The following is a 12,809-nucleotide window of genomic DNA, read 5'->3' as shown; positions in this document are numbered from 1 at the left end:
TACCCCCGTCTCTCCTTTTATACTATGATATATGGCATTTTCTAACCCCCTCAAATGTGAAATACCCCCGAAAAGGGGCCGCAACGAAATTCCTTTTCCATCTCTTCCTAGCTTGAGTCCTCCTAAACCGAACAACTATCTTTGGTTCATCGTCATGGAATCGGTAGACCAATCAAAACCTCTTGCTACACCGTCGGTATTTTTTAATTGAAAGTTTTTTTAGGGTAACGTTGGAGAGTCTTATATGGACAAAAAACATCGAACCGGTGAAATTCTTTCCGAGGTCAGTAACCAGGATCAGGCCAATAAACCTGTTCAAACGAGCATCGCCGATCTGCCAATCCGAGTCACGCCCCCCCATAGCACAAACACCTTTCAGGGCGTGATTTCTGAATATGACCTACTAAATGAATCTGAAGCTTATCTGCTGGAGGGCCTTCGTAGTCAGAGCGTAACAGCGGTCAGGCGCATAACCATCCGCAGAGACGACAAACAAATACCGTCAAAGCAGCCCATCTTCACCTTCGACAGGTCGACCTTTCCAGAATTTATCAACGCAGGTTGCATCCGATGTTCAGTCCGGCCTTATATCCCAAACCCTGGGCGCTTTTTCATGTGCCAACGGTTCGTAAACAGCACAAACTCTTGTCGCGGCCGAGTTACCTGCGCAAAATGCGCCTAGTACGAGCACCCGTCCGAGAACTGTAATGTGCAACAATTTTTTTGCATAAAATGCCAGGGCCCACATGCGGTGTACTACATAAAATGCGAAAACTTTTAATTACAACAGCAAATTATTAACATCAAGGTCACTGAAATTATCACCTTCCCAGAGGCGCGGAAGAGGTTCGCATCTTTCGCTCTGTTGAGTTACGCCGATGCAGCTCGTCGGGGGGCGGAGCGGCGTCTGGTTTCGGGGGAACCCCAGTACCGCGAGTCCGACTTGCTCCCGCCGCCGCCATACCCACGGTTCCCCAAGCAGCCCAACCATCCTCTGCACCGCTCGCTCAGGCATCAGCGGCTGCGCTCGCAACCACGTCTGTTGGGAAGGCCGCGGCATCCACTGCTTCCTCTCCACCGGCTAATAGCACGTCGAGGGCACGCAGGAGATGGAGACGGGGGCATCAGTGGCCGTATCCACCCCCGCCGCACCGCCTGTGCCACTTGGGACGCTCCTGACACCCTTCGCGGTCGCAGCTCCAACGAAGGGCACCGGAAAAAGTGCCAAGTCCTGGGGTCCAGTCCACCGGGTACCCCTTTCAAATCTGATGATTACAAGGTTGTGGGACCTTTTCTGTATGCTTTGCAGCGGAAGAAGCGGGTCCCTCTTCTAAACCTCAGAGATGGTTAAAAAAAACCCTTCCAAGAGTGCGAGCCCCGAAAGACCATATGTAAATCGTCATTCAAGTAGCTCTAACACATCATAATAGAAAGAGAAAATATGGTTCAATGAAGTGCAGAGGTCTTCTAAGTAACCTTGACAACGTGTTTGAGATCCTGCATGCTAATCAGCCAAGTGTGTTGTGTGTTCAGAAAACACATCTGAATTCCAAGCACACAATTTTTTTGAATAGTTACGTGGTATGTAGTAAAGACAGGGTTGGCTGCACAGACTATTCTGGCGGTGTGGCCATAATCGGCTTCATATCCGTAGCATGCCACACTGTCACTCTGAACATTGTCCTCAATGCTGTCGCAATTCGAACAAAATTATCTAAAATGTTGATAACGGTATGCTCATATACATTACCTCTGACTGTACACATTCCTGCTCTGACTTCGAGGCGCTGGTTGACCAGCTTCCAGAACCGTATATCCTGACAGGCGATCTTAATGCACACAATGCCGTTTGGGGCTTTTCTCGCACGGACGCTCGGGGTCCCCGGCCAAAGAAGTTTCTCACATCCCCTGGAGCGTGCCTTTTCAACAAGAAACAGCCTTCATACCTTCACATAGGACAAAATACATACTCAAATTTTGAATGGGTATTGGTTCGGCAATTCTGTTTCCATGTCTTGAGGGGAGTGTGGCCACGGACCCATATGGTAGTCACCACTTCCCCACTTCACTAACATATATAGGTAAAGGCACAAGCAGTTCATCTTCCCATAATAGGTTCCTTGAAGCACGAGCTAGCTGAAATACATTTACACAGCCATCGAAACTACACTACACATTCATACTTCAAATAAACATCGAAGAAGCTACCCAACTACTCAATGCCCACATCCTCAACGCCACCGTATAGTCCATTCATTACGCCTCTGGTGCCCCGCGCAATCATATGAGGGCGTGGTGGAATGAGGACTGCAGGCGGGCGCTAAAGGCCCAGAACAAGGCTTTGGGTCTCCTCCGTCGGTTCCCCACATCGGGTAACCTTATTTTGTTAAATGGGCCACGGCGTTTAGAAAACGTGTGTGACGTGAGGCAAAAAGAGAGCTGGCACACCTTCTTGACATACATACAGAACGTACACCGACACTCACAAAGTCGGGACACGAAAGCGCAAGCTCAACGGACAACAGATACACAGCCTTCCCCTGGTTAGCGCAACAGGGGAAACAGTCGAAGACCAGGCTAACCCACTTGCGCAACACTTCACTACACAAACACTCTCATGCAACCTAAAACATCTGTAGAAAAGAAGTCCCTGATTGATAACAACAAGTCGCACACTTCATACACTTCTCATTTTTCAATTCATGAGCTGCAGGCAGCCCTGAACACATGTAAGCCAACACCTACACTAAGACACCCATGAAACACTTCTACATCTATACAATAACATATGGCTTTCAGAGCACATTTCTACCTCTTGGAGGGAGGCCATAGTAGTGCCTTTGCTGAAAGGAGGGAAGTATCCTTCCTCTCCTGCCAGCTATCGGCCCATTGCCCTTATAGGCTGCCTGTGCAATCTTTTCGAGAAGATGATAAACAGGAGACGCGTGTACTTTCTTGAGTGCAACGGTCTTCTAGAGGGCTGCCAGGTGCTCTTCAGGGCGGGGCCATCTACAAATGATCAACTGGTAGCCCTTGAATTATACAACAAGGGGCCTTTTATTCACAAACCGTCTTGCGCAAAGATGGTTTTTGTCTTTGAGAAGGCCTATGACACCGCTTAGCATTATGGGATACTCAGTGACCTGAAGGCTTTCCGTGTTTCGGGCCTTATGCTCTACACCCTTGCTAGTTATTTGTCTGAAAGAACGTTTCGCGTGAGAGTTACTAATGCAGTGTAAAGGACTCATGTGCAAGAAAACGGTGCGCCGCAAGGTGGAGTTCTAAGCTGTATTCTCTTTGTAATTAAAATGAATTCCCCGGGTAAGGCATTGCCACCTACCATTTTATACTCTCTGTATGTAGACGACGTACAGATATCTTTTTAATCTTGTCATGTGTCCATCTGTGAACATCAGTTCCAGCTTGGCGTTAAAAAACAGGCAAGCTGGGCAGAGAAGAATGGTTTTAAACTCAAACCAGAAAAAAAGGTCATGTGTTGAGTTCTCCAGGAAGCGCGGGATCCATCCGGACTCAGATATTGCTATCAATGGCGTGTCAATTTGTGTTAAATATGGAGCACATGTTTTAAGGCATATTATTCGATAACAATCTAAAATATGTTCCACCCTTGCAACATCTTAAGCAAAATTGCTTAAAATATATGAATATCCTCAAAGTTCTCTCGCACCAGTCGTAAGGTGGAGACAGGCAACTCCTTCTCCAGGTTTATACCGCCCTAGTGGGAGGCGACTTCGACTATGGGAGTGTCGTATATGGGTGCGCAACTAAAACGGCATTAAAAAAGGTTGGACCTAGTGCTGCATTTACGGCTATGCCTCCCATGTGGTGCTTTTCGCACTAGTCCAGTCCAAATTTTGTATGTAGATTGCAATAAATGGTCCCTAGATCACTACAGGGTGTACATTGACGTTTTATATGCCTAAAAATTTATCTATGATAATTCACCCCTTTACGCCGACCAATAATGATGCATACTCACAGCAACTCTTTTTTAAATTGTCCATCAATCTTCCTGCCGTTTTCTCTTAGAGTGCGAGATGAAGCCACTGAGCTTGAAGACTCGATTTCAGGCATCCGCAAAACACCCAATATTGATTCCATTCGACCATGGCATGTCTGCCCTGTGTCATGCGACCTGTCTTTTATGCCATTTATCACGAACACGTCACCACGAATTGCAATTCTGCAGCATTTCTTCTTTGTGCAGCATAACTACCGCTTTGAAGAGTTTTACAGTGACGCGTCCAAGACGGCAACTCCTGTGGATTGTGCTGCGCATTGGCCAAACATTCACGTCAGCAACACAATGAACATTTGTAGCAGTATATTCAGGACGGAAGCATACGGTAATTTATTCGTAATAAATAACTTAATTCTACATAAAATCTTAGACTCCATCATGTGCACGGACTCTCTTTGCGTTGTACAAGCACTTGCTTAAGGAAGGCATTATAAAAACTTTGTCATCAATCATGTTTTGAAGGCTATCTTCTCTGCGTATTCATCAAACCTTCGTATATCTTTCTGTTAAGTTCCAGGGCAGTCTGAAATTGCCCGAAACAAAACCGCAGATAGAATGGCCACTGCAGCTACACTGCTAAATACAATGGACACAGCAACAGTGCCATACACAGATATGAAGCCGCACATCAGACACAAACTTCGCAACAGATGGCAAACACACAGCAGTGAACAAATAGATAACAGGTTACACGTTATAAAACCACGCTTGGGACCATGCCACTGACACACGCAACAGATACACAGAAGTTGCCCCTGTTAGGTTACGGATAGGGTACACACAAGTCACTCCTTGGTATCTCCTGACGGAGTCTTCAAGACCACAGTGTGGCAGGTGTGGAGAGGCCCTATCCATATTTAACATATTCTTTCAATGCAAAGCACTTCACACAACACAACGCAAACACTTCCCGCAGATATACAGACTACAAGTCATACTGCACCCAGCGTTTTAAATGCAGAGCATTTCTTTAACTCACCTGTAGCTTCCGCCGTCCGTCCGCAACAGCTCAGCGCGCAGGTGCGCCTTCTCCCCCAATCTTCCTCTCCCGCATTGCGCTTGCAGCACATGTGTACCACGCGAAGCTTCGTAGTTGAGCGCGCTCCGGCGCTGCAAGCACCGTAGCAACAGCAGGTGCTGGCGTGACGGTGGCGTGATAGCGCTCTCTCTCTCCACCCCCTCCCCTCTAACGCGCACGCAGGAATATAAAGGGGGTATAATATAATATAATAATAATATATTATATTATAATATAATTTATTATAATAAGCAATAATAATATAATATAATATAATATAGGAATCGCAGCGATGCCAATAAAATAATAACAAGTTGACGTTACGTACTTACGATTCTCTCTTCTCTCTCAACCCACACCACCACCACCACACCAACAACACTAACACCACGGAACCTCACTATGCTCTGCATTTACACGTGTCCCTCGCGCGGGGGCATGCGACGGAGCATTTTCTTGTCTGATGATCCTGTGTTTTCTATTAGGTGCGTTTTTATATATCTAGAAGTTGAATTTTTAGACCTAATTTCATTCCACGCGTGATCACTCCCTGCCCCTATACACCAGCCATGCTCATTGTCGTTTTGTGATTTTGCTTTTGTTTTTGCTTACTTGTTGTTTACGGTGTCACCTCTCATAGCTGACTATCATTTTGGCGCTCTTTGCCCCAGTTGGCCTTGCGCGATAAACATCCAACCATCATCACAAATAGATATAAACTTAATCTAGAAGCTACTGTCGTGCGAGGGCACTTTCTGCGCAAAACACATTTAGGGCTGACGTGCGAGTACGATGTCTCCGGTACTGCGGCTCGGAGCGATGGTCGTTGGCGCTGTCATGGCCGAGAAATGCCGTATCGTGAGAGGTACCGTGTGATGACGCGACGCTGTTGCCTCTGCGCTCGCTGGTCACGAGAATAGGCTGCTGTGAGGGCACCGCAGAGACGGCATTGCCAGTCCTCAAGGCCAGAAGGGAGTTGGGGCTCGGCTCAGAGTCTTCTGCGCGTTCGCGTCAAGCAGAGAACTCGCCGAGTTCCCCGTTCCTTCTGCCTTCAGCATGCAACCTCCGTTTCGCCACTTCCTCTTCTTCCCCCTTTTCTCAGGCGCTGTTCTTCGGCGTGGGCAGGCACCTCTTTTTCTTCTCTTGTTAGAGCCGTAAAAAGTGCCTCCTCACAGCCACTGCTCGAGGGAGGGAAGAGGGAAATTGCCTATGGTATTGAAAAGGCACACAAGGAAGTGTGTTATTCTGCAGGGGTGGCAGCAGAGTATCAGTTCTCATTTCCACCTTCGTGGCATTGCCCTGTAGAGCAGCTTTTAAAAGTGCACCCGTACTCCCTAATAATAACAGGATCTCAGCTGAACTGGATAAGCAGGACCATTTTCTTAAATTGGCTGTATGTTAGCATTTGAAGGGACTGTCTATTCCCAGCAAGACGGGATCTCGATTGGTTCATACATAGCAACGATTTTAGAAGATAGTTACTTTGCAAAAAAACGGGCATCTGAACCTCTTCAAAGCGTTGGAACTACTTGGGGTTACAAGGTGTTTCTACTACGACGATGATAAGTATGCATGCCTTCACCAACAAACCTTAACAGTGCCTTCTCTTAAATTGGGGAACAGCCCCGCACGGGGCACCTGGAGTGATCTTGGTGACGGTACTGGCGATACCGCGGACCCCGAGCCCCCAAACATAAGCTGGATCCAACCGTGGCGATGTGTTTATAGGTGGAGGGTTAGAAACCACGAACGGTGGCCGTCGGAGCCCAGGTCAAGCTCCGGCGGATGGGCTCCCTATCTGTTCACCAGGCAGGGAGCTCCGGTACCTCTTTGACTTCCGGGGTAAGGTCAAGGAAGAAAGTACCCCCGTCTCCCTGCGTTTTCCTATGCCATATGGATAAATCAACCCCCCCCCCAGACGTGATCGGCCCCTTAAAAGGGGCCGCACCGAAGTATCTTTTCCTTCTTTGCCTTCTATCTCGCTCCCAAAGCTAGATAACTACCCTCGTTTTTAATCATGGAATCTGTGGACAAATCGAAGCCGGTTTCCTCTCAATCGGTATTTCTTGTTTCTAAATACCTTGAAGGTATCATCGGCAAAACATATGACGCCAAAAAACTCAGAACTGGTGAAGTGCTTGTTGAAGTTAAAGCCAAGCAGCAATCCACAATCCTCCTGAAACAAACCCGCATGGCAGATCTGGAGATCAAGGTCACACCCCACCGCAGCCTCAACAGTTGTCAAGGTGTGATCTCTGCGGCAGATCTCCTAACCGAGACAGAGACTGATCTGCTCGAAGGCCTAAAAGAACAAGGCGTGACAGCAGTAAGGCGCATCGTCATCAGGAGAGAGAACAAAGAAATAGCCACCAAACATCTGATCCTGACTTTTGACCGCTGCACACTGCCCGAGCATGTCAACGCAGGTTTCATCCGTTCTTCTGTCCAGCCGTACATCCCGAACCCGAGGCGCTGTTTCAAGTGCCAGAGGTTCGGGCATGGTACCAACTCCTGTCGAGGCAGAACAACATGTGCCAAATGCGCCCAGCACGATCATCTCTCTGACAACTGCACTGCAACCAACTTCACCTGCCCGAATTGCCAGGGTCCACACGCAGCATACTCTCGCGCTTGTGATAAGTTTCATCTTGAAAAAAAAATCATTAACCTTAAGATAACTGAAAACATCACCTTCCCAGAGGCGCGAAAGAGGTTCGCCTCCTTCCCTCTGGGCAGGTACGCCGACGCAGCTCGCCGGGGGGCGGAGCGGCATTCGGTTTCGGCGGGAACCCAGTACCGCGAGTCGGACTTGGTCCCGCTCCCGCCCCCCCCACCCCCCCCTGGGTTGCCTATGGCAGCCCAACCCACCTCCGCACCGCTCGCTCACCCAGCAGCGGCTGTGGTGGCAACAACGTCTGTTGGGGATGCCGCTGCATCCACTGCTTCCTCTCCACCGGCCCAAAGCACACGCAAGGGCACGGAGATGGAGACGGAGGCAGTCGCAGCGACCCCCTCCTCCGCCTCACTGCCTGTGCCACCTGTGGTGCTCCCCACGCCTTCGGCACTGGCAGCGCAGGTAAAGAACACCCGAAAGGGTACCACGTCAAGGGGGCCCAGTCGGCTGGGCCCTTAATGGGAAGAGAAAACATAATGGGAAGAGAAAACATTGTTCAATGGAACTGCAGAGGCCTTCTGAATAATATTGACGACGTGCATAAGATTCTGCATGCCAATCAGCCAAGTTTAATGTGTGTCCAGGAAACACATCTTAATTCCAAACACACAAATTTCTTGAATAGTTACCTGGTATACAGGAAAGACAGGGATGGCTGCACACACTCTTCTGGCGGTGTGGCCATAATTGCCCGCAAATCCTTAGCATGCCACCCTGTCACCTTGAACACTGTCCTTGAGGCTGTAGCAATTCGAACAATAATATTTAATAGGTTGATAGATAACGGTATGCTCCATATACATTCCTCCTGATGTCTCACTTTCGAGCTCTGACTTCGAGGCGCTGGTTGACCAGCTGCCCGAACCGTACATCCTTACAGGCGACCTTAATGCTCATAACTCTCTTTGGGGCTCTTCTCGCACGGATGCCCGAGGTAGCCTGATAGAGAAGTTTTTAACATCCTCTGGAGCATGCCTTTTCAACAAGAAACAGCCTACATACCATAACACAGGTCACAACACATACTCACATCTTGACTTGGCTATTGGTTCTGCAATTCTCTTTCCATGTCTTGAATGAGGCGTGGGCACAGACCCATATGGTAGTGACCATTTCCCAACTTCATTAACGCATATAGGTACAGGCCCCAGCAGTCCATCTTCTCATAAAAGGTTTAATGAAGCAAGAGCTATCTGGAATACATTTACAGAGACATCCAAACTACTCCACACATTCATAGGACACCTACACGTTGAAGAAGCTACCCAACTGCTCACGGCGCACATCCTAGACGCCGCCGAAAGGTCCATTCCCCACGCCTCTGGTGCCCCGCGCAACCAGCGGAGGCCGTGGTGGAATGAGAACTGTAGGCGGGCGCGAGAGGCCCAGAACAAGGCGTGGGGTATCCTTCGTCTGTACCCCAGGTCGAGTAACCTCCTCTTGTTCAAACGGGCCAAGGCGTTCGGTGTGCGCCGTGACGCAAAACGCGATAGTTGGCGTACATTCATAACATCAAATAACTCCTACACAGAAACACGGAAAGTATGGACGAGAATACGTAAACTCAAAGGACAACAAACACACAGCCTGCCTCTGCTCAGCACAACAGGGGACACACTTGAAGACCAGGCTGACACACTCGCACAACACTTCCAACACGTTTCCAGTTCAGCACATTACACAAATACCTTCATGAAGCACAAACTCGTGGCCGAAAAGAAGCCTTTACATGACAATGACAGGTGAGCCACCTCTTATAACTCCGAGTTCACGCTTCATGAGCTGAGGGGTGCTCTGAGCACGTGTACAGCCTCAGCTCCAGACCCAGACAACATTACATATACAATGATACAGAACTTACACACAGACACTCTTGTAACACTTCTTCACCTGTTCAACAAGATATGGCTTTCGGGGCACATTCCAAAGTCTTGGAGGGATGCCATAGTTGTAGCATTCTTGAAAGAAGGGAAGGACCCTTCTTCTCCCGCTAGCTATCGACCCATTGCCCTGACCAGCTGCCTGTGCAGGCTTCTCGAGAAGATGATAAACCTGAGGCTCGTGTACTTTTTGGAGTACAACGGCCTTCTCGAGAGATGCCAGGCAGGCTTCAGGGCGGGGCGATCCACGAATGATCAACTCGTAGCTCTTGAATCGTATATTAAGGATGCCTTCGTGCATAAACAGTACTGCGTAACTATGTTTTTCGACCTCGAAAAGGCTTATGATACCGCTTGGCGTTATGGAATCCTTACTGACCTCAAGTCATTCGGTGTTTCTGGTAATATGCTTAACACTCTTGCTAGTTATTTGTCCGAGAGAACCTTTCGCGTCAGAGTTGGTTCTGCACTGTCAAAGGTACATGTGAAAGAAAATGGCGTGCCGCAAGGTGGAGTGTTGAGCTGCACGCTCTTCATAGTTAAGATGAACTCTCTTGGAAAGGCATTGCCACCCACAATCTCTTATTCCATGTATGTAGACGACGTCCAGATATCCTTTAAATCATGTAACATGTCCATCTGCGAACGTCAGGGCCAGCTCGGCGTCAAGAAGCTTGCCGGCCGACAGGGAAGCAGAGATGCCCTTGGTTGCGTCGCTCAAGACGTGGTTGCGTCTGAGGACTAGGTCAATCAGCGGGAGTATGTTGACCTGCTATATGCATCTAAGATTGTATCCCTTACCAACCATCCTTTTAATCCCATCATGAACAATATATCAAACTTGCAACTCTTTTTAAACAGGCCATCCGTTTCCTTACCTTTCTCTCTCAGAGTTACGGAGGAGGCTTCTGCACTCACGGTCCCTCTTTCAGACACGCACAAGACACCCATCCATAATTTAATTCCACCATGGCATCTGCATCCTATATCATGCGACCTATCATTTACATTAGTAGAAAAAAATAGGGTACCCAGAAGTGCAATTCTGCAGCACTTCCTCTTCCTGCAGGACAAGTACAGGTGCGCAGAATTCTAAAGCGACGCGTCGAAAACTGGTTCTACGGTATCTTGTGCAGCGCACGGACCAAATTTTAGAGTAAGCAAAACAATGAATTTTCATAACAGTATTTACACGGCAGAAGCATATGGCATTTTACTCGTTTCAAACCACATCATCAAACATAAAATTCCCAAGTCCATTGTGTACAGAGACTCTCAAAGCGTTGTACAGGCACTGTCATTAGGAAGGTCATCTAAAAACTATGTCATAAATGCTCTCTTCAAGGTACTAATGTCTGCTTATGCCTCAAATCTTGAAATAACTATATGCTGGGTACCAGGGCATTGTGGAATCCCTGGCAATGAGGCCGCCGACCAAATGGCTGGTGATGCTGCTCTCATGACTATAGTTGACGTTACAACAGTACCTTACACCGACCTAAAGACACACATCAGACGACAGCTTCGTAACACATGGCAATTACACTGGAGTCAACAAACAGACCACAAACTACACATAATAAAACCACAACTGGGACGCTACATAACTGACTCACACAACAGATACACTGAAGTCGCCCTGGCTAGGCTGCGGATAGGCCACACACATGCGACGCACTCCCACCTGCTCACTGGAACTTCGGGACCCATGTGTAGCAGGTGTGGAAAGGGCCTATCCGTAGTCCAAATACTAATCACATGCAAGTCACTTGACACAACACGACACAAACATCTCCCTGAATTATACAGACAACACATTCCTTTGCACCCATCATACTTTTTAGCCGACGAACCAATGTTTTCTAGTCAACGTGTTTTTATGTTTTTAGCTGAGGTAAACTTTCTGCAGCTCTTGTCATATCATGTGTAATCACCCTGGCCCTTTACTTCAGCCATCTCCATTGTCTTTTGTTTTGCATCACCTTTACTTTTAGTCACATGTTTTAGTATGTACGGTCTCATCATAATTCAGTAACTTCTTCTTTGGCGCTCCTTGCCCATAGTCGGCCTTGAGCCAATAAAACCCAACGATCATCATTATCATCATCAAATTGGGGAACAGTTAGGTCAGTTGCATGTGGGGCTAGAATTCACACAAAAACCCCGAAGATACACACCCAAAGTTTCGACTTCTTGATAAAAGAACTGCACACATGCTGGGCCTTCTGCACGAGGGAGAAAAGGGAAAAGTGTATAATTTATATTCTCACACCACACTGATAATGCGCTGATTTCTAAGTTCCTACATTTCGGAAGCAATAAAAAAGTTGTGCCCCGCAGAATGAATTACAGCCTGAATGGCCAATTTTTAAGGCTATAAAAGGGTGGTTACCCGACACATCTCATTCTAAAGGTGTGAGGGGAAGTGTAGAAAAAAATAAAAAAAAAACATGAACTGCTCTTCTAAGAGTAAGGAAAGACCTATGAAAGGGAGCGTAGTCGTTACGATATTCACAGGATTTCGCACCAGGCAATAAGAGAGCCAGAAATAAAATATCCCGGTATGGTTTTTTGGAATTGTCAAATACTGCAAATAGGAAAAAAAATGTTTTTTTGGCACACTGCCAAGGCATAAGTTCTTCAACTGCGCAGATGGCATTCTTTTTAGGATTCCTCTTACGTGTAGTAGAACATACATCGGTCAATGAGATCGCTGTAGCAGTGAGAGAAGAGGAAACATAACAACGAAGTTCTGCAAGTGGCGGTAAATGGTAATTTGGCGCGCATGTATTGTTGTAATAAGGGATGTTTGCCAGATAATAAGGCGTCAACAATCTTGTTGCGCGCTATATAAAGATAACGCACGCGATTTAAATCTTCCGCTATTTTGTCAGGAGCGAGAAGAGATTGCTTTAGTGCCCCATCAACATGGTTTTCGACACGTCAAAATGGTTTCCCACACAAAGAGATACCACGTAAAGTCTTGCGTTAGTGAAGAAGTTCTAATTTTTCGAATGTGTTTTGCCATTTCGTATATACCCACCCCCTTTTTATGATAACAAAGTGAATTTACTTTGCAGCCCACCTGTTCTGATCCTGTGTGTTATTTCCCCTGTTCGCCCTATGTTTTCGTGTCTGGCACCGCAACTAAACACTTTACTATGTAAAAGCGCAATTACGCGCAAAAATAGCAAC

The sequence above is a fragment of the Haemaphysalis longicornis genome, unplaced genomic scaffold, assembly GCF_048455015.1.
Source record: "Haemaphysalis longicornis isolate Haplotype H1 unplaced genomic scaffold, Haemaphysalis longicornis Haplotype H1 scaffold_11, whole genome shotgun sequence".
NCBI lineage: Eukaryota > Metazoa > Arthropoda > Arachnida > Ixodida > Ixodidae > Haemaphysalis > Haemaphysalis longicornis.
Note: the sequence above shows the minus strand (reverse complement) of the source record.